We start from the raw sequence: 24,203 nt of genomic DNA on the forward strand, positions 1-24,203 counted from the left end.
CAATGTAACACTGGAATTTGCTTAATTTTTTAGCTCTTCCAGGAGCTCCTCGACAGAATAGAAGGAGTGAGCCATGAGGAAACTCTTCAGTTTAGACTTAAAAGTGTTGGGCTACTGCTAAGATTTTTGAGTTCTTGTGGTAGCTTATTGAAAATGGATGCAGCAGAATACTGCACTCCTTTCTGCACAAGAGTGAAGGAAGTGCATTCCACATGCAGATTTGATTTCTGCCTAATATTAACTGAGTGAAAGCTGCTAACTCTTGGGAATAAGCTAATATTGCTGACAGTAAACGACATTAAAGGAAATATATACTGTGAGGGCAATGTCAAAATTCCCAGACTATTGAATAGGGCTCGACAAGAGGTTCTCGAACATATACCACACATAGCTCGAACAGCCCGTTTTTGTGCCAAAAATACCCTTTCTGAATCAGAAGAATTACCCCAAAAAATAATACCATATGACATAAGCATATGAAAATATGCGAAGTAGACTACTTTTCGTGTTGAAATGTCACTTATATCAGATACTGTTCTAATGGTAAATAAAGCAGCATTTAGTTTCTGAACAAGATCCTGAACATGGGCTTGCCACAACAGCTTACTATCTATCCGAACGCCTAGGAACTTGAACTGTTCCGTTTCGCTTATAATATGCCCATTCTGTCTGATCAAAATATCAGTTCTTGTTTAACAGTGAGTTAGAAACTATAAAAAATGAGTCTTACTGTGATTTAGCATCAACTTTTTTTCCACAAGCCACGAACTTATTTCGTGAACTACATTACTTGATAATGTTTCAGTATTACACACAAGATCCTACACTACCAAGCTGGTATCATCAGCAAACAGAAATATTTTTGTATCATCTGTAATACTAGAAGGCATATCATTTATATAAATAAGAAACAGCAGTAGCCCCATCACCGACCCTTGGGGAACGCCCCACTTAACAGTGCCCCATTGGGACTGAACATCACTACCACTCTCAATATTGTGGAGAATTACCTTCTGCTTTCTGTTCTTAAAGTAAGAGGCGAACCAGTTGTAAGCTACTCCCCTTACTCCATAATGGTCCAACTTCTGCAGTAATATTTCGTGGTCAACACAGTCAAAAGCCTTCGTTAAATCAAAGAAAACACCTATCGTTCGCAACCTTTTATTTAATCCGTCCAAAACCTCACAGAGAAAATAGAATATAGTATTTTCAGTTGTTAAGCCATTTCTAAAACCAAACTGAACATTTGACAGCAAATTATGTGAATTTAAATGCTCCAGTAACCTTGTATACACAACCCTCTCGATAACTTTAGCAAACACCGATGGTATAGAAATAGGTCTATAATTGTCAACATCATCCCTGTCTCCCTTTTTATAAAGTGGCTTCACTACCGAGTACTTTAATCGGTCAGGAAACCGACCACTCCTAAAGGAAAAGTTACAGATATGGCTAAGTACTGGGCTAACATACATAGAACAATACTTCAGTATTCTGCTAGATACCCCGTCATATCCATGAGAGTTCTTGGTCTTTAGTGATTTAATTATTAACTCAATCTCCCTCTTGTCTGTATCATGGAGAAGCATTTCAGGTAACAATCTCGGAACACTTTCTTCTACGAGCGCTATGTGATTCCCTGTTGGGACTAGGTTTCTATTTAGTTCACCTGCTATATTCAGAAATTGATTATTACATACTGTACATATATGCAACTTATCAGTAACACGGACATTCCCACTATGCACTGATTTTATATCCTCGACCTATCTCTGCAGAGCAGCCACTTCCTTTACGACTGACCATATGGTTTCAATTTTATCCTGAGACTTAGCTATTCTATCCGCATACCACATACTTTTTGCCTTGCTAATAACTTTTTATGCACCTTACAATACTGTTTGTAATGGGCTGCTGCATTTAGATTGTGACTGTTTCTAACGTTTTGATATAATTGCCACTTTGTTCTACAAGATATTCTTATCCCTTTAGTCAGCCACCCAGGCTGCCTGTTTGTGCTAGTACCCTGTTTGAACGTTCTAACGGAAAGCAACTTTCAAAGAGCAAGAGTCTTGAGGAAAGCATTATATTTATCGTCTACTGTATCAGCACTATAAACATCTTGCCACTCTTGTTCCTTGATAAGGTTTACAAAAGTCTCTGCAACAACTGGATCAGCTTCCCTAAGAAGTTAATAACTATATTTAACATGTGTTGCAGCACAAAAATCTTTTAGAGTTAAAATTGGTGCATCATGATCTGAAAGGCCTTCACCTTTTTCCTAACAGAATGTCCTTCTAGTAATGAGGAATGAACAAAAATATTGTATATGGTTGTTCTACTGTTCCCTTGCACTCTCGTTGGAAAGAATACGGTTTGGATAAGATTATATGAATTAATGAGGTATACCAGCATCCTTTTCCTTGCACAATCACTTATACATTTAATATTGAAGTCACCACAAATAACTAACTTTTTGTATTTCCTATAAAGTGAACCAAGAACCTCCTCTAGCTTTAGCAAAAATGTTGTGAAAACGGAGTCTGGGGATCTATAAAGAACAACAGTAAGAAGTTTAGCTCCACTAAATTCAACCACACCTGCACAACATTCAAACACCTTCTCAGTGCAGTATTTAAGATTGCCTAAGGCACTTCGAAAGCTCATTACAGTGGCATAGATAGGGTAAACATGGACCTCCACCTGTGGCACGTATATCAGCTAAGTTTACAATATCACATTTGCTTCACAATTACACACTTCATTTAACGCTAAGAAGCTCAATTTAGTTTTATAGCTCTTAGAGTGGGTAGATACGTGTATGTAATGAGCTGTAACCCATATCTCCGATGTTTGTGGATAAAATCATGCCCTGGAAATTTATCCACACTTGCGAATAATTTATATGGGGGTATATAACGGTCATAAGTTGTTTAGGACTCCGTTGGATAAAACATTGATGGAACTTTGCGAAGGCCTCCCGTAATATGCCTTCTCCTACGAAACTTATTTCTATGTACCAGATGCGTACATATCTGTAGACAGCGCGATTGTACAGATTGTCGTTACAAAATAATTCTATCTCTCTTAATCCTGGCTCTCCCGGTTCTTTGTTATTCGTTGAGTACGCCAGCTCAACTGATACCACCTAGTTTTTATAACTTAGAGTGAGGTCATTTGCGTACACTTGTTATGCTATCTTCACCCTACAGATACAGCATCCATTGAATGCGATCAGAACCCTCGGAGTAGAGGTAATACTACTTGGCATAGATGTCATCCGAAAACTGACAACTTAATAGAGCCTAATCGAGAGATGCAAAGACCAACGCCACTTGGGCAAATACATTTCGTCCAAACTGCGCTGGAACGCATGAATGGATCATAGCAGAGCGCAAAGTTCACGGAAGTGTCTCTGTCACTGAAATAAAAACAAAAAATAAAATTCGGAAAAAGACTGTATTAAACATTCTTTGAACTATTGGTTCGTTGCTAAATTAATAACACGTATCACTTTTGCTACTCGAAATACACGGAATGCATACGGTGAAAGCAAAATCGATTTAGGCACCAACATATTTCTAATGTGAAACTAATCCAGGACACAAACTAATTAGCTAGCAAGAAGACAGACTCCATAGCCATGTGCTGTAACAATTGTTTTCCACACCGAATGGAAGAAATAAACAAATACCCTAGATAAGATAAATCTGTAAGCAGTCGTCCGCTTCTGGCGGTTAGCATGTGTTTGAAGGCAGAAGAAAAAGTACGTTAGTCATATGATTTGGAAGTCATTCATCGATTCAAGTTGAATGACATTCTTGAGTAACTCAATGAATAGCAAACTTCATAATGTTTAACTAACCGCAATAACGGAATAAAAGAACAAATATGACAAGAAAACAGTCTCTGCGCCACAGTAAATGTTAATGTCTTACTTGAGAAAAAAAACCCAATAGCTGCAGTATGTCATGGGACTGACTGTTTGTCTTAAAATGAGCTGTGCTTCAGCAACCAACTAAAGAAAAGTGCCTAAAAATAGTTGTTATATCGGAACTGAAACGAAGCCTTCTGTTCTGAATCAGAATAAAACGGAGATAAACATCTTATGTTCAGACAACCACGCAAAGAGAATGACACAATTTTTCAAACATTACAAGCAAATATAGGTTGTTGCATGCGCGAAATTTTAATTAAATATAATGCATCAAAAATCAATAGATTCGAATACTTAGTGATGCGTTTGATGTTTGCAGGAACAATATAAAAAACTCACTTGAAACTCTAACAGTGAATGTGAGTATAGTAAGGTAGCAAACAGTTATCGTGGCGGACATCTCTTACAGAAGTCGTCAAATACATTATTCTTGTGTAAAAGACATTCAGGAAGCAAGGCAATGCGTAAAGAAATCTTTGCTAGTCAATTGGGAATGCCTTTTTTTCTTTTTGCTTTATGTCTCCTTTGTTTACTGCAAATGCCCGCTGATTGCATCTTTCCTTATTCTGTGGTGACACTGTAATGGACATTTCCTCCGCCACATAACGCAGTGCATGTTCAGTGGTCAAATAAGTATATAATGATAATGTGATATAAGTTGCACCACAAGTTTTTTCGTTATTTTATATTTAAGTGTAAATGAAGTATGAAGTATTTTAGATATTATAATAAACTGTGGAATGTATGCAGTTTATTTGTACAGAAATCGCTTTCGTCTAGTAGGAAAACTTTTATCTGTGCAAAATTATGTTAAGGAAAAATCGACGAATGATTGGAGTCAATCGATAATAGTGCCTGGTATCCTAATGACGAATAGAAAGGACAAGTCGTTTAATCAGTGAGAAAGAGTAATCATTTTAGGAAAGTTTGGGAGTTTCTTTGTGACGAAGATCATAAGATTTTGTGTAGAACAGGGAATTATCATAATGGCTAAAAGAATACAGTTAGAGCATGCAAAGACAAGCTGAGTTTTAAGAAGAGACAGATGTCTTAATGTTGTCAACTAAGCAGAGGAGATGTAAGACAAAAAGATTTCAGGCGAAAAGTTACTAAGAAAAAATCAAGGAAGGCTGTTGAAGACTGTGAAATTTGACAGTTAATGCAGGACAAAAGAAAAATCAAGACATCAGAAGTGTGAGAAGTGCATAACGGATAGCTTTCTCTGGATTCGTCAGATGAGGGGAACTTTGCTTTTAAAAAAGTGTCTGACACCTACAAACTATTGCTGTTTCACACACACAGACACACACACTTGTGAAAACAGCAATAGTTTCTATGTGTCATATATATATTCCTCAGCATGTGTAAATACAGTAACTTTCAGCAATACATTATTTCACACTATAAGACAGAAAATCTTATCCATACACTAATTATGGACAGATCAATAAGAAGCACTCATTATTGTTCTGTTTTGGTATGGCCAATGACTGCTGGGCTTATCATGTACACTATCACAGCAAACCACATAGCGAAAATTAAACTGTGGATTTTAAGGTAAGAGAAAAAGTCCCTTGCAGATAACTGAGATGGAAAAAACCGAATCTATAGAATCTGGCAAATATCAAAATATAAAGAACAACTTTCATCAGACTCTCTTAAAACTGGAGAGCAGGCTTCAAACTTATTTGTGAAGTAAACAGCAGAACATATTCCAAGCTGAACGCTTTACACAACCCTTAGTGCTTTGAAATTGTACCCGTTCAGAAAGTACAATCACAGTTCAAATACGTAATTATCCACTAAATTGTACAAAACTTCTTTGATAGATAGTCTTGAAAAATTTCAACAAATTCCTCCTAAAATTATCATCAATCTCTGTGAGAGTTATTGTACTCTACGGTCTTGAGTAATAATAGTCAAATGTGAGAAGTTTCTAGGAATGATACTCGAAGGACGTTACACATACCGACGACAGGATTGTAATATAATTTGTATTATTGAAAATTAATAATAGAAGTTCTGCAAAATATTTACACTGAACAAGCTGTTGCATAACAGGCAAATGTAAATACTCACAAAAATGAAAATGTACGTGACATAAGTCAAAGCTATGGACGAGGCAATTATTCGTGCAGTTGACGATAACTCTAATGTCAGCGTCAGAGAAGTTGCTGCTGTACAAGGTAACGTTGACCACGTCACTGTATGGAGAGTGCTACGGGAGAACCAGTTGTTTCCGTACCATGTACAGCGTGTGCAGGCACTATCAGCAGCTGATTCGCCTGCACGGGTACACTTCTATGAATGGTTCATCCAACAATGTGTCAATCCTCATTTCAGTGCAAATGTTCTCTTACGGATGAGGCTTCATTCCAACGTGATCAAATTGTAAATTTTCGCAATCAACATGTGTGGGCTGACGAGAATCCGCACGCAATTGGGCAATCACGTCATCAACACAGATTTTCTGTGAACGCATGGGCAGGCATTTTCTGGGATGTCTCGATTGGGCCCCATGTTCCTCCACCTACGCTCAATGGAACACGTTATCATGATTTCATACGGGATACTCTACCTGTGCTGCTAGAACATGTGCCTTTACAAGTACGACACAACATGTGGTTCATGCACGATGGAGCTCCTGTACATTTCAGTCGAAGTGTTCGTACGCTTCTCAACAACAGACTCGGTGACCGATGGATTGGTAGAGGCGGACCAATTCCATCGCCTCCACGCTCTCCTGACCTCAACCCTCTTGACTTTCATTAATGGGGGCATTTGAAAGCTCTTGTCTACGCAACCCCGGTACCAAATGTAGAGACTCTTCGTGCTCGTATTGTGGACGGCTGTGATACAATACGCTTTCCCCAGGGCTGCATCAGCGCATCAGGGATTCCATGCGACGGAGGGTGGATGCATGTACCCTTGCTAACGGAGGACATTTTGAACATTTCCTGTAACAAAATGTTTGAAGTCACGCTGGTACGTTCTGTTGCTGTGTGTTTCCATTCCATGATTAATGTGATTTGAAGAGAAGCTCTAACATGGAAAGTAAGCGTTTCCGGACACATGTCCACATAACATATTTTTTTTTTTTTGTGTGTGAGGAATGTTTCCTGAAAATTTGGCCGTACCCTTTTGTAACACCCTGTATACTACAATGACAATATTTTGTTTCATTCCTTGGCGCTAAGTCTCAGGGTTATTCACTTCTGGTAAATTACAAAATTGGTACTTAATTTAATTTATGAAAGGTGCCTACCAGAAATAACGATTCGAAATTTCCGTTGACCTTTATAATTATTGTTGTATCTCGGGAACACAAATATTTTACGTCGGAAGGGGCCGTAACTTTTTTAAGTTCTGTGAAGTGTCTCTTTTCCGCTTGCGTTCCTTAGATTTTTTTGTCATTCCAGGGACAAAATTTTCACTGGGAATGCATTTAATTTTTATTCTCAATTTTATTACACTCGATATTCATCATATTACGCAATCTTTACCCACCTTTCCTGAACATGGATGATTGTTTAATCGTTTGGAAGTCTGTGTAAATACAAAGGCACGCCCTTCGACAAATTTAGGTGGTCCTCTTCGGTTTCGTCTTGGTACCTTGGAATAACCGTTGGTCTTTTTTCCCCGAGGCTACTTTGTGGTGACAGTCCTGAGGGTCAGAAGAGTGGGGGGGGGGGGGGGGAAGTCTATCATTCTTAACGAGTGGCTTCCCGATTGATTCATTGAAGATCCTTGAGCAAGGAAAACAATGTTTCGACTTTTGATGCTGAGTCAATAGGAAATACTGAAAAGAAAAACAGGTGCCGTCTCTATTATCTCCTGATTGGAGGAGGCACTCGGTACCACTGCGAAGTCACTTTGTTGACTGGTCAGTTCGCCACCTCCAAGTTTTTATCCGTCTCTGTTTACAGAGTTGCTGCAGGCTGGAAGTTTCTCAGAGTCAGCAGACGCTGACCAGGGTCTGTTGAGTGTGACTGCTATTGCTGTGCTCACATGAAATGTGATTTTGGATGTGAGATAGTATTTCCGTGGTAGGAAGCTAATTCAGTTGTCGGGAGCATTTTTTGTGTACTTCATGAATGAGTAATATCTAGTCGTTTAACTAGATTCAGTTAGGGAAGGATTTGTTCCTCAGCCAGTTATGATTTTCTTCATGCATAGCGATCCTGATTAAGTTTATCTGATGTCTTTCGATTGTCGGCTGCAAGCCAGGTTTCACACCTCGTCTGCCCTAGACATGCCCGTTGTGCGCTTTAACAAAAAAAAGATAGTGCCAACTTCAGACATCTTGGCGCAGTGGGTGTCAGAAAAAGGTTAGACATTGTTTGTGCAAAAGAAAACATAAAACTTCGATAATGTCCACATTAGATGCCGAAAACTCGTCCCACAGTATACTCAGCTATCAAAATTTAACGGATATCAGTATTTTTTAAGCAATGGACCTCTTTTAACCTAGACGGATCTAATTAAGGTTAGTTGGAACAGTTCCTGGTCTCAGCACAGCATAGAAGGACCAGTTCTTTCACAAAGGTCTGAAAAGAATAGAAGATGCAAAACGTATGTGGTGAATGAAATACCGACTTGCATAACCTGACGGCCAACTAAATGTCGTTTATAAACAGGAACTGCCAAAATGAACCGTAATCGCAGAAAGGCACTCTTCCATGGCATTCTGTGTCTGATTTAGATAAATGTCGACAGGTCAACATTGCTCGACTGATACGCAGTAACGAAAAAATGGTAATCTCTGATACAGAATAGTCGTATAAGAGGATCTTTAATTTCACACATGTATTTCACACTTACAAACCCACTGCTGCTTTCATACACTGCTCACACTCACAATCCTCTCATCATGTATGGTGGGTGGCCAATAAGTAATGAAAGGAATTTTTTACCTCCACCATTTTGATTAAAAATGCATAATTTGTTGTGAGACATCGTGGTATATTCCTGCTTCCTACCCTGTACTTCACTGAAATTCCGATAGGTTGTGGCGCTATACATAGCTTTCAAAATGGCGCCTGTAACGGAGATGTGTTAAAAGCACAGAGCTGTCATTGGGAGTGTTTTGGCAAAAACTGAAGTATCGCAGGTATTCAAGCCTCTTTCAGAATGTTAACAGAGACCTGGCAGTGAACTAAATCACGATGAGTCATTGGGCGAGGGGTCTGTCACCATTGCAACAAGGTCGCGTAAATCTGTCTGATAACCCGCTTGCCGGCCGCCCGCACGCAGTTGTCACTCCTGCAATGTTAAAATGTGTGGGCTCTCTCTCTCTAAGTGGTCGATGAATCATAATCAAACACCATGGTGCACAACTGTATTTCTCCGTTAGTCGTGCTGATTCACTCAGAGTTGTGTGCTGAGCTTTCGCACCGTCAGACTTCCATCTGTTTGTCCAATGAAGGATGCACTCTGCGGGAAGCAGTACGTGGGTGATGGAGAGCTCGCTGATATAGCAAGACGATGGTTCCGACGTTGGTCAGTAGAATGGTATTACGCGAGGCTACAGGCCCACCCAGTGAGGTAGCATAAGTCTGTCGTTCTGAACGGCGATGATGTTGAAAAACAGGATTTTATAGCCAAAACTGTGGGGAATAGTACAGTGTGGCGTATTTAAATCCGTAGCAATACCAACACGCTTTCAGGGAGAAAATGATTGGGTCACCTATTGAACGACCGCAGGTATATACAGTCGGTTTCAATGGTATATCATTTTACATCGTAAGAAAGGACACCTTCCTCTATCACAGCCTCGTACAGAATAGAAATAATACGCAGACCCTGTTTTCCTTCGGAATTTGTGAAAGCATGCCTAACGTCTGCGCTCTCCTTCTCGTGGCTGGCTTAGGTTATTCACGTCCAAAAGAACTCAAGTAGAATAACTACCGTAGCACACGCTGAGGTGAAAGTCGATCAGTGGGTTCTGAGATAACAACAGAAGTCTGTCGCTAACAATCGACATGTAAGTAACTGAAGGTTAGCTATGTGGAAATACGACAGAAAACTTTCATTTTGATACGACACATCGAAAGGTATCGTGGAATTCCAGTTTAGAAATGGAGGAAGTGTGGAGGGTTAAAAGTATTGTAGAAGACCGGGGCTAGAGTACAGTAATCAGGTTCAAATTAATGTAAATCGCGGTTCAAATTTATGTAAATTGCAGTAGTTACGCAGAGCTGAAGAGCTTTATACAGTTTAGACTAGTGCAGATAACTGCTCGAAGCAGTCGTCGACTGATCGCCACAACGACATAGACATGTGTAACACTAAGGTATTTACAGATGGCAACCAGCAAGAGAAACCGATGACTGAGAAAAGTATTTTTCGTAAAATCTAGCAGAAATCAAGTCTGCACTCTTTCTTTGCTCTGTTGTCCTCAGTACTTGAAGAAAATTTTTGGATAACCGTTGATGATTTGGCTTACTTCCTGCTGCACTGAATTTCAACGCAAGACCATCCACGGATGATGATATAAGAACAGCGGATCTACACCTCATCTGATCTGTATGTCCTAAGATTTCTTGATATATCTTTCGGTATGATCTCTCATTGATCGCTGTTGTATTGTTTTTCTCACCGATACATGAAATGTCACAGTTTCATCAGGGTTCCGAGGTTATCTTAAGTTGCGAGGATGTAACTAGTAGTAGGTCTTTCTTCAGACAGGATGAAAGTGACTTTTCTATCTTTGCTCAATAGAAATACTCTCTATGCTTTCTTAATAAGCTTCCTGTCTTTGGTGACCAGTTTGTGGGTGTAAAATGTAGGCTCCATGACCGAAAATATCACACTCGTTAAAATATTCTGCGTCATTACCGGCGTTGTTACATGAATCTTTTTAAAGACCCAACTTGGGAGAAACATGCATATATAGACTGTTGGGAAATATGTTCTGCAATCAGGAGAGCATCACATTCTATTTGGTAAAACTCTTCTTCCAGATGCACGCGCGGATATTATGATACGACATGGAGAGAGATATTAGAGGTTATTAAACATACCAATAATTTTAATGGGATGAAGGTGGTTGTGAAACTGAAATGTATCTTGATTCCACAAGTAAAGAAGATGAGTACTGTTCTTGGATCATGGGGCGATATCATAGCGAATGCAGCAATAGGCAATGGCCAATTACACTCGAACTTTGAAAATATGTGAGAGCACATCTCTCTAGAGGAGCACGCTGAAACAAACTTTTATTGCAGTCAATAATGAGCCAGTGCGTAAATACTACATTCGTATATGTTGTAGGTTAAGGTTTCTCAAATCGTATCTCATAAGGGAGAATTATTGTATTTTTTAGAGTAACTTGCGACTAAATAACACAGTTTCTATTGAGTCCACTGAATCTTTATTTTTTAAGCTATTAGCTACAGCCAGATTCCTCGCAGACAGAAAAATAATCTATCTAAATGAGTTTTCAGCATTTTTCTTATCTGTACCTTCTGTACTATTAAGGCACCTACTCTGTTATTCCGTGTGCCTTATCGGATAAATCGTACTCAAGGTTAGCATACCAGTGACGATATAATAACTCTGTGGAATAACGTAACAAAACGTGACAATAACAAATTGCAAACCATAAACGTAACTTCACTTCCATACTTACACGTAATAAAATTACGCATAGAGAACAAAACATAAACTATTAACAAATTGAACTGCTTGCATTTTCATATCGAATATCAACTGGTATGTACACAGTTATCACAGAAGTATTTTACTTTTACTTTCCATTCCATCGCATATGTCATGTACCCATCCCTTATCTTATGTTTCATACACTGAACTATGTTTTCTTCTCGATCTTCCTTACATAGTTGACTTAACCAACTGACTCTGTCCTCTTTTTAATTTTTATTCTTTTTAAGTGTTCACCTTCCGTCTCTTTTAATGATTTGCACACAGGTTCCTTCTTTTTGTTGTACTTTTCTTTGGCTTGTTATCCTTTCTGTAAGAATTTGCTCTTAATTTCGATATCGATATAAGTAGTTTCGTAGTTTTCTAAGTAACTGTTGTTATACACGAGATAGGAGATAAAGTGTTCAACAAATAAATTATTCGTTGACTGTTAATTTCAGTAACTGTTGCAATATAGTTTTCCAGTTGTCATTCTTGAGACATTGTACCTGTAAAAAGTCCACACCCGTCGTTGAGTAGTATTGCACTGTTATGCGAGCTTCCAGAATTTCCTGTTGTTGTTTCAGTTCCATTTTCCGATTCTTGGTGTGATTGATCAGCAATATGTACTGCAGCAGCTACAACTTCCTCTTCTTTGACTACATTTCTGCTACTTGGTCACAAGCCTGTTGTCTTAAAACTGTTTGGTGCTATGTCCACAGAAACTGATCTGAGGTATTTATAACCCAAGAGTTCTGCATTCTAACTTTTCTATGACATTGCCCTGATTTGAACGTAGCCACGAATACGCTTCTATACTGTAGCTGTTATTTAGTGTTTTACAGAGCGATGTGTCCAATGACAGCAGACGATGAGTCGTGTGAGTAGGATATAATAGCATGAGTATACTATAACCACGGCAAGCTTAATTGCCTCTTAATTTTTGGAGTGTGTGTGTGTGTGTGTGTGTGTGTGTGTGTGTGTGTGTGTGTCTGTGTGTGTGTGTGTGTGTTTGCTATATCCATCCCGTAAAAGCAAAATTTGTTTCTGGTCCCTTTTTCTTAGTTTTGTACGTTTTAAGATACGTTCTAGCCAACTCAAAAACAATTTTGATGTTATCCTTCCATTTGTAGTGCATCAAAATGTTGAATTTGGTGGCGCTCTTCTTTCTAAGGCATCATTCATGCTGCTGCACTTTATTATTAATGTTGAAGGTATGAATGGGCCTGCTGCATCCACAGTACAAAGTACATAAACACGCCGTTTGAAGACACCATTCTCCGCTTGTGACGGCACCCGCTTGGTGTCTGCTTTTTAAAGTTTTTGAAACTCGTATAATGGATTTTCATACAATTTATGCATTTGGTAAGTAGTAAACTTAACGTTCATCAACTATTTCCTCATATTTATCAAAAACTCATTAGCACTTCCTTATTAAAGCCCTTCCTTCGTGCCATCAGCTCGCAAGGACAGAGTGGGATAATCTTTCATAAACCTGTAATACCATTTTATACTTGACGAATTTTTCCGTTATTGAACCGTTGTAGTTGTTGATATTTTTCAACATTTTGATAGGGACGTTTCCTTCATTCATTAATAGTTACTCCGAAGAAACTGGACTCTAAATTAATAATATGCTGCACTTGTACATCTTCCAACTCATATCATTAGGTCTTCCAAATTTTGATGGTTTAACTAAATGTTTCCAATTTTATGTCCTTTACATGTTTCATTAAAACAAATTTCATCCTTCTGAGTTTTCAGTAAAGCGTCGACCATATCCTCTTGCTTCCACTTTTTGTACGCTTTCTTCGTCATATTGATCAGCTGAAAAAAGCTTTTTAGGTGATATGTGATTTCTATCAACGCCTATGTCGTACCTGTACGGTTAATGAATTCTCAACAGCTACGAGTAGGGCAGTGAGAACTCCACCGTTCTAAACCAGAGCTACAGACAATATCTTAAAGATTTCTGCTGTTTGATTATGGTTAAATGAATGGCAGAGTACTACGAAAATAGACGTAAAACGAAACAGTTACTGTGTCATCATATTCTTCTCTAATAGCTTACATATTAACGAGGGAATATAACAAAATAGTCAAAGAAACTCGCTTGTTAATTATTTGTCTGTCAAGACTGCCAGCGGTCTGCGTACGTTTATTTGCTCACTCACACGATTATTTAGTTCAGTTTTAAGCCACTTCATATCGCATTTTATAAACTTGGACTCCTTAAGATTAACCCTTCCAAATCCAGGCAATAATAGTAAACGCACCACCATGACCTTCCGTCCACATGACTTCTCCGCCACCATTTACGGCCGTTACATCCAGCTAACTAACACACTAAAATACTTTGGACTAATCTTCGATTGGCAACTAACGTGGTAACCTCGCCTTCTAACTATCCAACAGGAAGCCCACAAAAGACTAAAACTAATAAAACTACTAACCGACCGAACATGGATACTACAACACTCCACTGTCTCGTACGTGTACCATCCAGGATCTACCTCAGCCGGCCAGTGTGGCCGAGCGGTTCTAGGCGCTTCAGTCTGGAACCACGCGGCCGCTACTGTCGCAGGTTCGAATCCTGCCTCGGGCATGGATGTGTGTGAGGTCCTTAGGTTAGTTAGGTTTAAGTAGTTCTAAGTTCCAGGGGACTGGTGACCTCAAAAGTTAAGTCCCATAGTGCTCAGAGCCTGTTGTTGATCTACCTCATCATTTAGTTTGCAAATGGCGTATGGATATCTCTTCCCCCCCCCCTTCCCCCTACTGTTTGTCCCTCTTTCCGTATGTGCTTTCCTTCCCCACAAGGCGCCCTAACCAACTCATCAAATTCTCAACTCTCCTCACTCACATCGAATGCTTCTGAATAGCCTACACCATCTGTGAACTCGACTCCAACAATCTTATTGTATCCACACTCCTTTCTAGTCTTACTGCACATCCTTTGCGTCCTCTCCCAAAGAAATGTTAACGATGTCCGTCTCCGTTAACACGACCTCGACCCGAAACATACCCATCCTACCAAGCGTGAATGCCCCTAGCCTATCCACGACTGCAAGGGCTCCCTCCCCCCCATCCCCCTGTCCTCTTCAATCTATAGATCCCAATACCAGTTACCCCTCTCTTGTTGTCCCCCGCAGGCAACCAAAACCCCGTCACCGTGTTGCGTTTCTCCGTGCACTTTGATTTTATATACATTTTATGTTGCATATCACTTTAAGTAAACTATATGTTGATTATTGTTACAACACAAAAGATAAAATGCAGTTCTCGCTACCGGTTTCCGTAGTTGAAAATTTTAACTTTGTGGCCTTTGATCTATTATGTGGGGATACGCACAACACTAAAAGATTTCCTGCTGTGAATATATGATCTTTAATTTGTAAGACTACGTTCTCGTAATTCTGATGTGACTTGTTAGAAATGGAACACTGTATAATTACTGTAACTGATTACGAAATTCAACATGTCTTTCTATACTTTCGTCTCTGAAATGCACTGAAAATTACTCTTATTATAGGCACAGAAGTTACAGTATGCCGTGTTTACCAAACATAAAAGCTGCAGTGGATTTTTTTAATATTTGAACACTATTGACGGCCACGGCTAACACGAGAGCATGAAACTAAAAATGAAAATTGATTTTAATATTATAAGCCAGACTATATTTCAACACAGGAATCTTTGATATCACATAAGTAAGGTTTTAACACTCTGATTTACGTAAATTACTTACGACACTGATATTGTACTAGTGGTTGCCCATGTTCATCTGAAAATAACATAATGAAATCTACATTTCTCCTCTGGGGTCTCTGAAAGCTGAAATTAATAATTTTAATGTACCTTTACCTGCCCGCTTAGTTGCGGGAAAACTGCTTTCATTCAATTATACACTCCTGGAAATTGAAATAAGAACACCGTGAATTCATTGTCCCAGGAAGGGGAAACTTTATTGACACATTCCTGGGGTCAGATACATCACATGATCACACTGACAGAACCACAGGCACATAGACACAGGCAACAGAGCATGCACAATGTCGGCACTAGTACAGTGTATATCCACCTTTCGCAGCAATGCAGGCTGCTATTCTCCCATGGAGACGATCGTAGAGATGCTGGATGTAGTCCTGTGGAACGGCTTGCCATGCCATTTCCACCTGGCGCCTCAGTTGGACCAGCTTTCGTGCCGGACGTGCAGACCGCGTGAGACGACGCTTCATCCAGTCCCAAACATGCTCAATGGGGGACAGATCCGGAGATCTTGCTGGCCAGGGTAGTTGACTTACACCTTCTAGAGCACGTTGGGTGGCACGGGATACATGCGGACGTGCATTGTCCTGTTGGAACAGCAAGTTCCCTTGCCGGTCTAGGAATGGTAGAAAGATGGGTTCGATGACGGTTTGGATGTACCGTGCACTATTCAGTGTCCCCTCGACGATCACCAGTGGTGTACGGTCAGTGTAGGAGATCGCTCCCCACACCATGATGCCGGGTGTTGGCCCTGTGTGCCTCGGTCGTGTGCAGTCCTGATTGTGGCGCTCACCTGCACGGCGCCAAACACGCATACGACCATCATTGGCACCAAGGCAGAAGCGACTCTCATCGCTGAAGACGACACGTCTCCATTCGTCCCTCCATTCACGCCTGTCGCGACACCACTGGAGGCGGGCTGCACGATGTTGGGGCGTGAGCGGAAGACGGCCTAACGGTGTGCGGGACCGTAGCCCAGCTTCATGGAGACAGTTGCGAATGGTCCTCGCCGATACCCCAGGAGCAACAGTGTCCCTAATTTGCTGGGAAGTGCCGGTGCGGTCCCCTACGGCACTGCGTAGGATCCTACGGTCTTGGCGTGCATCCGTGCGTCGCTGCGGTCCGGTCCCAGGTCGACGGGCACGTGCACCTTCCGCCGACCATTGGCGACAACATCGATGTACTGTGGAGACCTCACGCCCCACGTGTTGAGCAATTCGGCGGTACGTCCACCCGGCCTCCCGCATGCCCACTATACGCCCTCGCTCAAAGTCCGTCAACTGCACATACGGTTCACGTCCACGCTGTCGCGACATGCTACCAGTGTTAAAGACTGCGATGGAGCTCCGTATGCCACGGCAAACTGGCTGACACTGACGGCGGCGGTGCACAAATGCTGCGCAGCTAGTGCCATTCGACGGCCAACACCGCGGTTCCTGGTGTGTCCGCTGTGCCGTGCGTGTGATCATTGCTTGTACAGCCCTCTCGCAGTGTCCGGAGCAAGTATGGTGGGTCTGACACACCGGTGTCAATGTGTTCTTTTTTCCATTTCCAGGAGTGTAGTTTGAATTTGCCGCGGCAGCGGCTACCGCGATCGTGACGCAGCACTGCGTCACGGAAAATTCTAAATTCGCTGAAAACGTCTATAATGTGGAATGAAATTCTCGGCAAGCTAGCTATAAATTATTACAAGTATTTTTAACAATTTCTATATTCAAAATCAACATAAAATTCAAAGTACACACCTTTTTTATACATCAGTATCAAATGGCGTCTTACTCGATAAAAGAACAAAAGAAAGCTAACTAAGCGTTAGAAAGAGCGTCACAAGCTCTTACAACATTCACGGCTACAAGTAGACAGAGCTAGTAATGTCTAAACCTCCACTATTTACAAGGAATTTAATTTGCTAATGTATATCTTTGTTATATTTTTAATTATTATTGTCTGCTTCGGTTTCCACACTCGCCGACCACAGAAGTTATTTGCAAAATGGTCATATATAATATTACACAAACATAAAAATGAAAAATAATTATTTCCTTTTTTACAGAATACACGTAATCGATAACAGTTCAAACAGAAACGAAATATAATAACACAGATAAATGTTTTTTTTTTCATATATGTTACATCGATTTTACAAATATCTTCCCAGAAGACGTCACAATCGCCATTTACCAGTCCTCATCACCAACACACTCCTATTTCCCTCGATACCTACTTCTTTTCATATGCTGTATATTACCCCAGGCTGCTCCATCGTACAGTCTGGAACCACGCGACCGCTACGGTCGCAGGTTCGAATCCTGCCTCGGGCATGCATGTGTGTGATATCCTTAGGTTAGTTAGGTTTAAGTAGCTCTAAGTTCTAGGGGACTGATGACCTCAGAAGTTAAGTCCAAAAATGCTCAGAGCCATTTGAACCATTTGAACCATTTGCTCCATTGTATTGGAAAACAACAGTGTCGGCAATCCTAACATGCAGAATTTGTGGTTCCAGGAGTTTCTGCAGCAGAACAACGTAAATGTTTCCTGTCACTGTCCCTTCTGCGAAAATGACATGTCCATAAACAGTGTTCATTGTAAATCCAACCGCAGACTCACCCTCGATGCGCCTCTTTATCATTCAGTGATAGTGTGAGGTTGCTCGTTTCCGCATGTTCAGCAGTCAGATATGAATGTGACTTCGTTATTAAACAAAATGTGATCCATGACGTGTTACTTGTGCTTGACTTCGGTCAGTTTGTATCTCGGAGCTTTAATGAGATCCATGTCCTCAGTAGTGCAGTTTGTCATGAACCTTGTAGTGTACGAGTAACCAGGCTTTGAGTATTAAATTTTTCGTAATATGAGACTGGGTAGTGAGAAATTTTTCATACTGACTGTATGCTCGCACTGGTGGAAGCCATTAAACGTAAAGCTAAGATGTACTTATCTCAAAATGTTGATTACATTTACTCATTTAATAATTGTTTTGTTGAAAATGCAATGGACTGGTGTTTTCCTAGTTTTAATGTTTTTCTTTTCCTACGACAAAGCACAGACGTTATGGTTGAGTGGCATTGCGCATGAATATGGCAGTGCGAAAAAGCTTGAACAATGGCAGGATCAGAACCAATGATGGGACGTCAGAGAGTCGTTGTGGCACACGCACGTGTGTGATCGTGAGTGAGATCTTTTCTAGGGTAATAACGTTGCGAATACTTCTTTAAAGGTGAGTGGTGTCAAGACTGAAAGGAAAAGTCGTGTCCATAATGTAAATGGTCGGATTGAAAGAATTGCCGTGTGAATTAATGGCAAAACGGTGTGCGCCCAAATAGGGTAAAATGGCGACGAAATGCACAAACGTGTACATGTAACGATGGCTACCAATAACAGCGTCGCCAACCGTACTATCTGCATCATACATGTACGATAACTTAAGATTGTACATGAATATACGATCCACGATTCGAATCGCAAATCTATTATAGTTTCTTTTGAAACGTTTACTATTTTTTAGATAGCATCTTCTTCATTACTTAATGTATATGATTTACTTAATTTTGACAATTTATTTCACAAACGCGATTTTGTGCAGCCTACATGTCAGTCTGTGCAGACGTGAGATTCCCCAGTTTCATTACACAGCAGCAGCACAAGTCAACTTAGGTTATTCCCCGAGATAAATCCCCAGGGTAATTTACGGCACTGACAGGTTTTCATCCTGTGCAGTGTTTGTATATAAGATTGTACTTAGCATTTCGGCTCCGTTGAAGACAGCGAGCGATTTATAAGGTGTTAAGTAGGACAAAATGTGTCAATGGAACCAGAAGACAGTGATAGTGGTCATCGTACTCCCAAGAATCTACAGCGGGCATATTTAAATGTAAAAGACGAAACCAAAGTGAAGAAATGTCTGGGAACTAACCCTGGATTTAAATGTTGGTTGTGTGCTGATGTAGAATCTGTAACTTAACTTTCTTTGTCTGAATAAGAATGTGTTAAAAATATACTAAAAGGGAAAATCATGTCAAAAAGGTAATGGTGGTGTCATCCAAAAGCCAGACAATTTTGAAAACATTTGTAGAATCGGTTACAACCGATGAGTGTTCAAATAATCTGGTTCACATCGCTGAAATTTAATTCGCAGCATTCGTGCAAGAACAGTCTTCCTTTCAGTAATGTAGATCACCAGGAGGGTGTAGTTATGAGTTACTTTCCCGATGCCAAAATCACCGACGCTATACATCTGCCTCGCACTAAATTTTCCCAGATATTAAAGAATGCAATAGGAGAAAGCCATAAGAAAGAAATTGGAGAAGAACTGAGACATACGAAATTCCGTGTTCTCACTGATGAGTCAGCAGACGCAGGATCTATTAAAACGTCGTATGACATGGTTACATATTTTGATAAAGACACAAATAAAACTGAAAATTAATTTTATTATCTTTGTGGAATTCTTAAGCAATGTGAATATGATAAGGAACAGGAAGGTGCAACAGCTAAACAACCTAGTGTACCGCTCTCACAGCAGGGTGACTGGCAGTGGTAACGTGTTCGCATCTCTCGGGACGAAGTGCCAACGTTTAGGCTGGCCGTTTGGCCTCACCCATTCACCCTGTGGGTGTGCAGGTGTCCGCTCCTTCAGCAGGGTCCGAGCAGGCTCACGGGGAAAGGGTTTACTAGTTATCGGGAAAGAAAGCCTAAGTCTACTCGATATGTCTGCTGGGGTGGGGGGGGGGGGGGCGGAGGGGAAGTAGCTCATCCGAGATGTTAGGTCGATCTTAGCTGTGGCAATTGAGCGTGAAGGGTGCAGTGGTCTGCATGTCGTGGCTCACGTCCGTACGGACGACGCCTGTCGTGTGGGTTCTGAGGCAATGTTCAGTTGGTACAGGCGGCTGACGAAGGTGGTGAAGACTGGTTTCACGTGTGGGGTGCAAGCACAGCTCGCAATTTGTACCATTTTTCGCAGAGTTGATGGGGGATCTTTGGTTTGGAGTCGATGGGAGTGTCTCAACCTAAGGCTCCGTCGACTCTGTGACGGTCTTGGCTTCAGATTTCTGGACCTGTGTAATCATGTTTCGATTTGTAGATCGGGGGTGCACTATAGAAACGAAGCAGCCATTTGGATAGCAGAGTATTTTTTGAGTGCTAGACGGTAGTTTGAGATACTCGAATGAACACTCCCAGTCGATACGCAGCAAAGGGACTTAGACCGTTTCCTGAATAAAGACACTTCGACTGTCAAAATTTTATCATTACTCTGTCGAAGTATTCGTAAGTTCCCCAATTTAGTACCCTCCAGGAAAATTCTCGCACTCAGATTATTGTTGGGACCGATAACTGGCTGAAACCCAAAGTGCAAAGCTCTGAGGTATTCAGCGGGTTGTGGAACGTGTATCGGAAAGGCAGATTAGAGGCCATAGGAGGGGGAGTGTACATTGGAAGCCACAGAAATATCGTCTCTCTATTGCAGTCGAAATGGAGTTTCACAGTGAAGTTACCTGGTCACGTATAACATGTGTACGTGAAACTAAGTTAATCGGTGGATGTTTTTATCGGGCCACCCGATTTCGCTGTGTCAGTTCTAGAGTCAATGAAAGACAGTCTACTGTCAATAGGTTGTTAATACCCAGATCACGCAGTAGTGTTCGGAGGCGACGTTAACCTACCGATGTCTATGGATGTCTATGGATCCATTGCGGGGAGAAGGGGGGGGGGGGAGGGGGGGGGCAAGGGCAGACAGTAATGGGAAATACTTTTGAACACGTTTTCTGAAAACTGTCTTGAGCAGCTAGCTAGGCGGCCCACACGCAGTGGAAATAACTTTGACCTTGTAGCTACAAATTGGCCGTACGTTATCGAAAATGTCAGTACAGAAACGGGGATTAGAGTTCATGATGTCATTAAAGCAACTATGATTACGAATGACAATAGGTCAGTGAAGAAGACTAGGAGAGTGTTTCGGTTAGAGAGAACAGTTAAGCTGTTGTTAGTATCTCACGTAGAGAGTGAACTGAGATCACTTAGTTCCAGTAAGATGGACGTAGAGGAACTATTGCCAAAGTTCAAGCAGATTGGAAATCGTGGTCTCCAGAGTTAGATGCTTAGTAAGTGGATAAAGGATGGAAGAGAACCACCATGGTTTAATAACTAAATTCAGAAGATGCTGAGAAGAAGAGACTACTGCACTCTCGGTTGAAAAGGGAACGCACAAATGACAAGCGAATGTTAGTAGACATTCGTGTGTGCGAATCATACAACAACTGCCACCGTCACATCTCAGCAAATGATCTGGAAAAGAACCCGAGAAATTTCTGGTCCCACGTAAAATTGCCAAGCGGGTCTAAGGCTTCCAATCAGCCCCTTGTTGACCAGACTGCTGTGGCAGTTGAAGGCAGCAAGACGAAAGCTGCCGTTCTAAGTTTCGATTCCAAGAAAACGTTCGAGCAGGAGAATCGTACAAACTGACCACTGGACAGACAGTATGGAGAACATAGTACTAAACATCCATGGCGCAAAAAAACGATTGAAAGATTTGAAAGCACCAGGTCCGGATGAAACCCCAGTTCAATTTTACAAAGAGTACTCTATGGCATTGACCCCTTAACTAGCTTGCATTTATCGTGAAGCTCTTGCCCAGCACAGAGTCCCAAGAGGCTGGAAGAAAGCGCAGGTGATTCCCTTATATATGAAAGGTAGATGAACGGACCCACATAATTACAGACCAATGCCCATATTTCGATTGGCTGCAGAATCCTTGACCGTATTCTCAATTCGCGTATAATAAACTTTCTTGAGACTGAGAAGCTTTCATCTATGAATCAGTATTGTTTTAGAAACCATTGCTCCTGCGAAATTCAGTTTTCCCTTCTGTCACATGATGTACTGGGAACTATTGACGAAGGGCAACAGGCAGATTCCATATTTCTAGATCTCTGGAAATCATTTGACACGGTGCCACATTACAGGCTTTAACGAAGCTATGAGAATATAGAATAACTTCACCTAAATGTGGGTGGCTCGAAGAGATCGTAAGTAATAGAACCAAGTATGTTGTTCTCGACGGCGAGTGATCATCAGAGACAGGGGTATCGTCAGGAGTGTCCCAGGGAAGTGTGATAGCACAGTTGCTGTTCTCAATACACATAAATGATTTGGTGGACAGAGTGGGCAGCAACCTGCAGTTACTTGCTGATGACGCTGCGGTGTACGGTAAGCCGTCAAAGTTGAGGGGCTGTAGGAACATAATAAGACGACTTAGACGACATTTCTAGTTGGTATGATTAACGGCAGCTAGCTCTAGCGGTGGAAAAAGTATAATTAAATGCGAATGAGTAGGAAAAACAAACCTGTAATGTCAGAATACAGGATTTGTAGTGTCTTACTTGACACAGTCACGTCATTTCAATAGCTGGCATTTACGTTGCAAAGCGATATGCAATGAAACGAGCATGTGGGAACTGTGACAAGGAAAGCGAATGATCGGCTCCTGTTTATCAGGAGAATTTTGGTCTTCTATAAAGGAGACTGCATACAGGACGCTGGTGCGACCTATTCTTGAGTACTTCTCGAGTGATTGGGATCCGTACCGAGTCGGATTAAAGGAAGACGTCGAAGCATTTCACAAGGAGGGATCCTAGATTTGTTCCCAGTAGGTTCGAACAACACGTAAACGTTACAGAGACCATTAGCGAACTCAAATGGGAATCCCTGGGGAGAAGGTGACGTTCTTTTCGGTTAACATTATTGAGAAAACTTAGAGAACTGGCATTTGAAGCTGACTACCGAACTATTCTACTGCCGCCAACATACATAGCGTAAGGACCACGAAGATAAGATACGAGAAACTAGGGCTCATATGGAGGCATATAGACAATCGGCTTTTCCTCGCTCTGTTTGCCAGTGGAACAGGAAGGGAAATGACAAGTAGTGGTACAGGGTGCCCTGCGCTACGCATCGTATGGTGGCTAGCGGCGAGGCTTGGAGGACAGCAGATAAGGAAGTGACAAAAGAAGGAAGAAATAAAAAAAATATTTATACGTGTTTGACAAAAGTATTTCCTTTACACAGCCTGCAGCTGAGAGTCATTAGTATTACGAGTTCATACATTACGTGAGTCTCCCCCTTATCATAAAAAAAGTGATATTCGAACGGGCCATAACAGCTGACCACGTGAAACAATTTGTAGTGTTGGCAGAAGAGCCAACACCGTGTTACTAGGGGAGGTCGAAAAGGCACGCGTTTTAGCTCACGCAGGCTTGCGTGAGGAGAGAAGAACTTTACTGACGTGAGGTTTCGAACATGGCAAGGAATAGGAATTCAGAAAGCGGATGTAATTAGTCTGATACTTAACTTTAATCCATTAATGATGAACGTAGCTCTTACGGTACATGATTCACAATATTATCTGTTCAGGATACATAGTAACTGAATATGGCGCCTTGTTAGGTCGTAGCAAATGACGTAGCTGAAGTCTATGATAAACTGTCGTCTCGGCAAATGAGAGCGTATTTAGTCAGTGAATCATCGCTAGCAAAGTCGGCTGTACAACTGGGGCGAGTGCTAGGAAGTCTCTCTAGACCTGCCGTGTGGCGGCGCTCGGTCTACAATCATTGATAGTGGCGACACGCGAGTCCGACGTATACCAACGGACCGTGGCCGATTTAAAGACTACCACCTAGAAAGTGTGGTGTCTGGCGGTGACACCACACAATTCATAAAACGTTATTGTGTCTCTTCACTATCACTCTTGATTGGAAAACGAGAATGGTTACATTTACGTGGTGAAATCAAATATAGATGTCGTTCACTAAATCATGAGTAAAGTCTCCATGTGTTACAAATATTTAGTAAGATAGATGGATTACAA

This window comes from Schistocerca americana, chromosome 2 (genome assembly GCF_021461395.2).
Source record: "Schistocerca americana isolate TAMUIC-IGC-003095 chromosome 2, iqSchAmer2.1, whole genome shotgun sequence".
NCBI classification, from domain to species: Eukaryota; Metazoa; Arthropoda; class Insecta; order Orthoptera; family Acrididae; genus Schistocerca; species Schistocerca americana.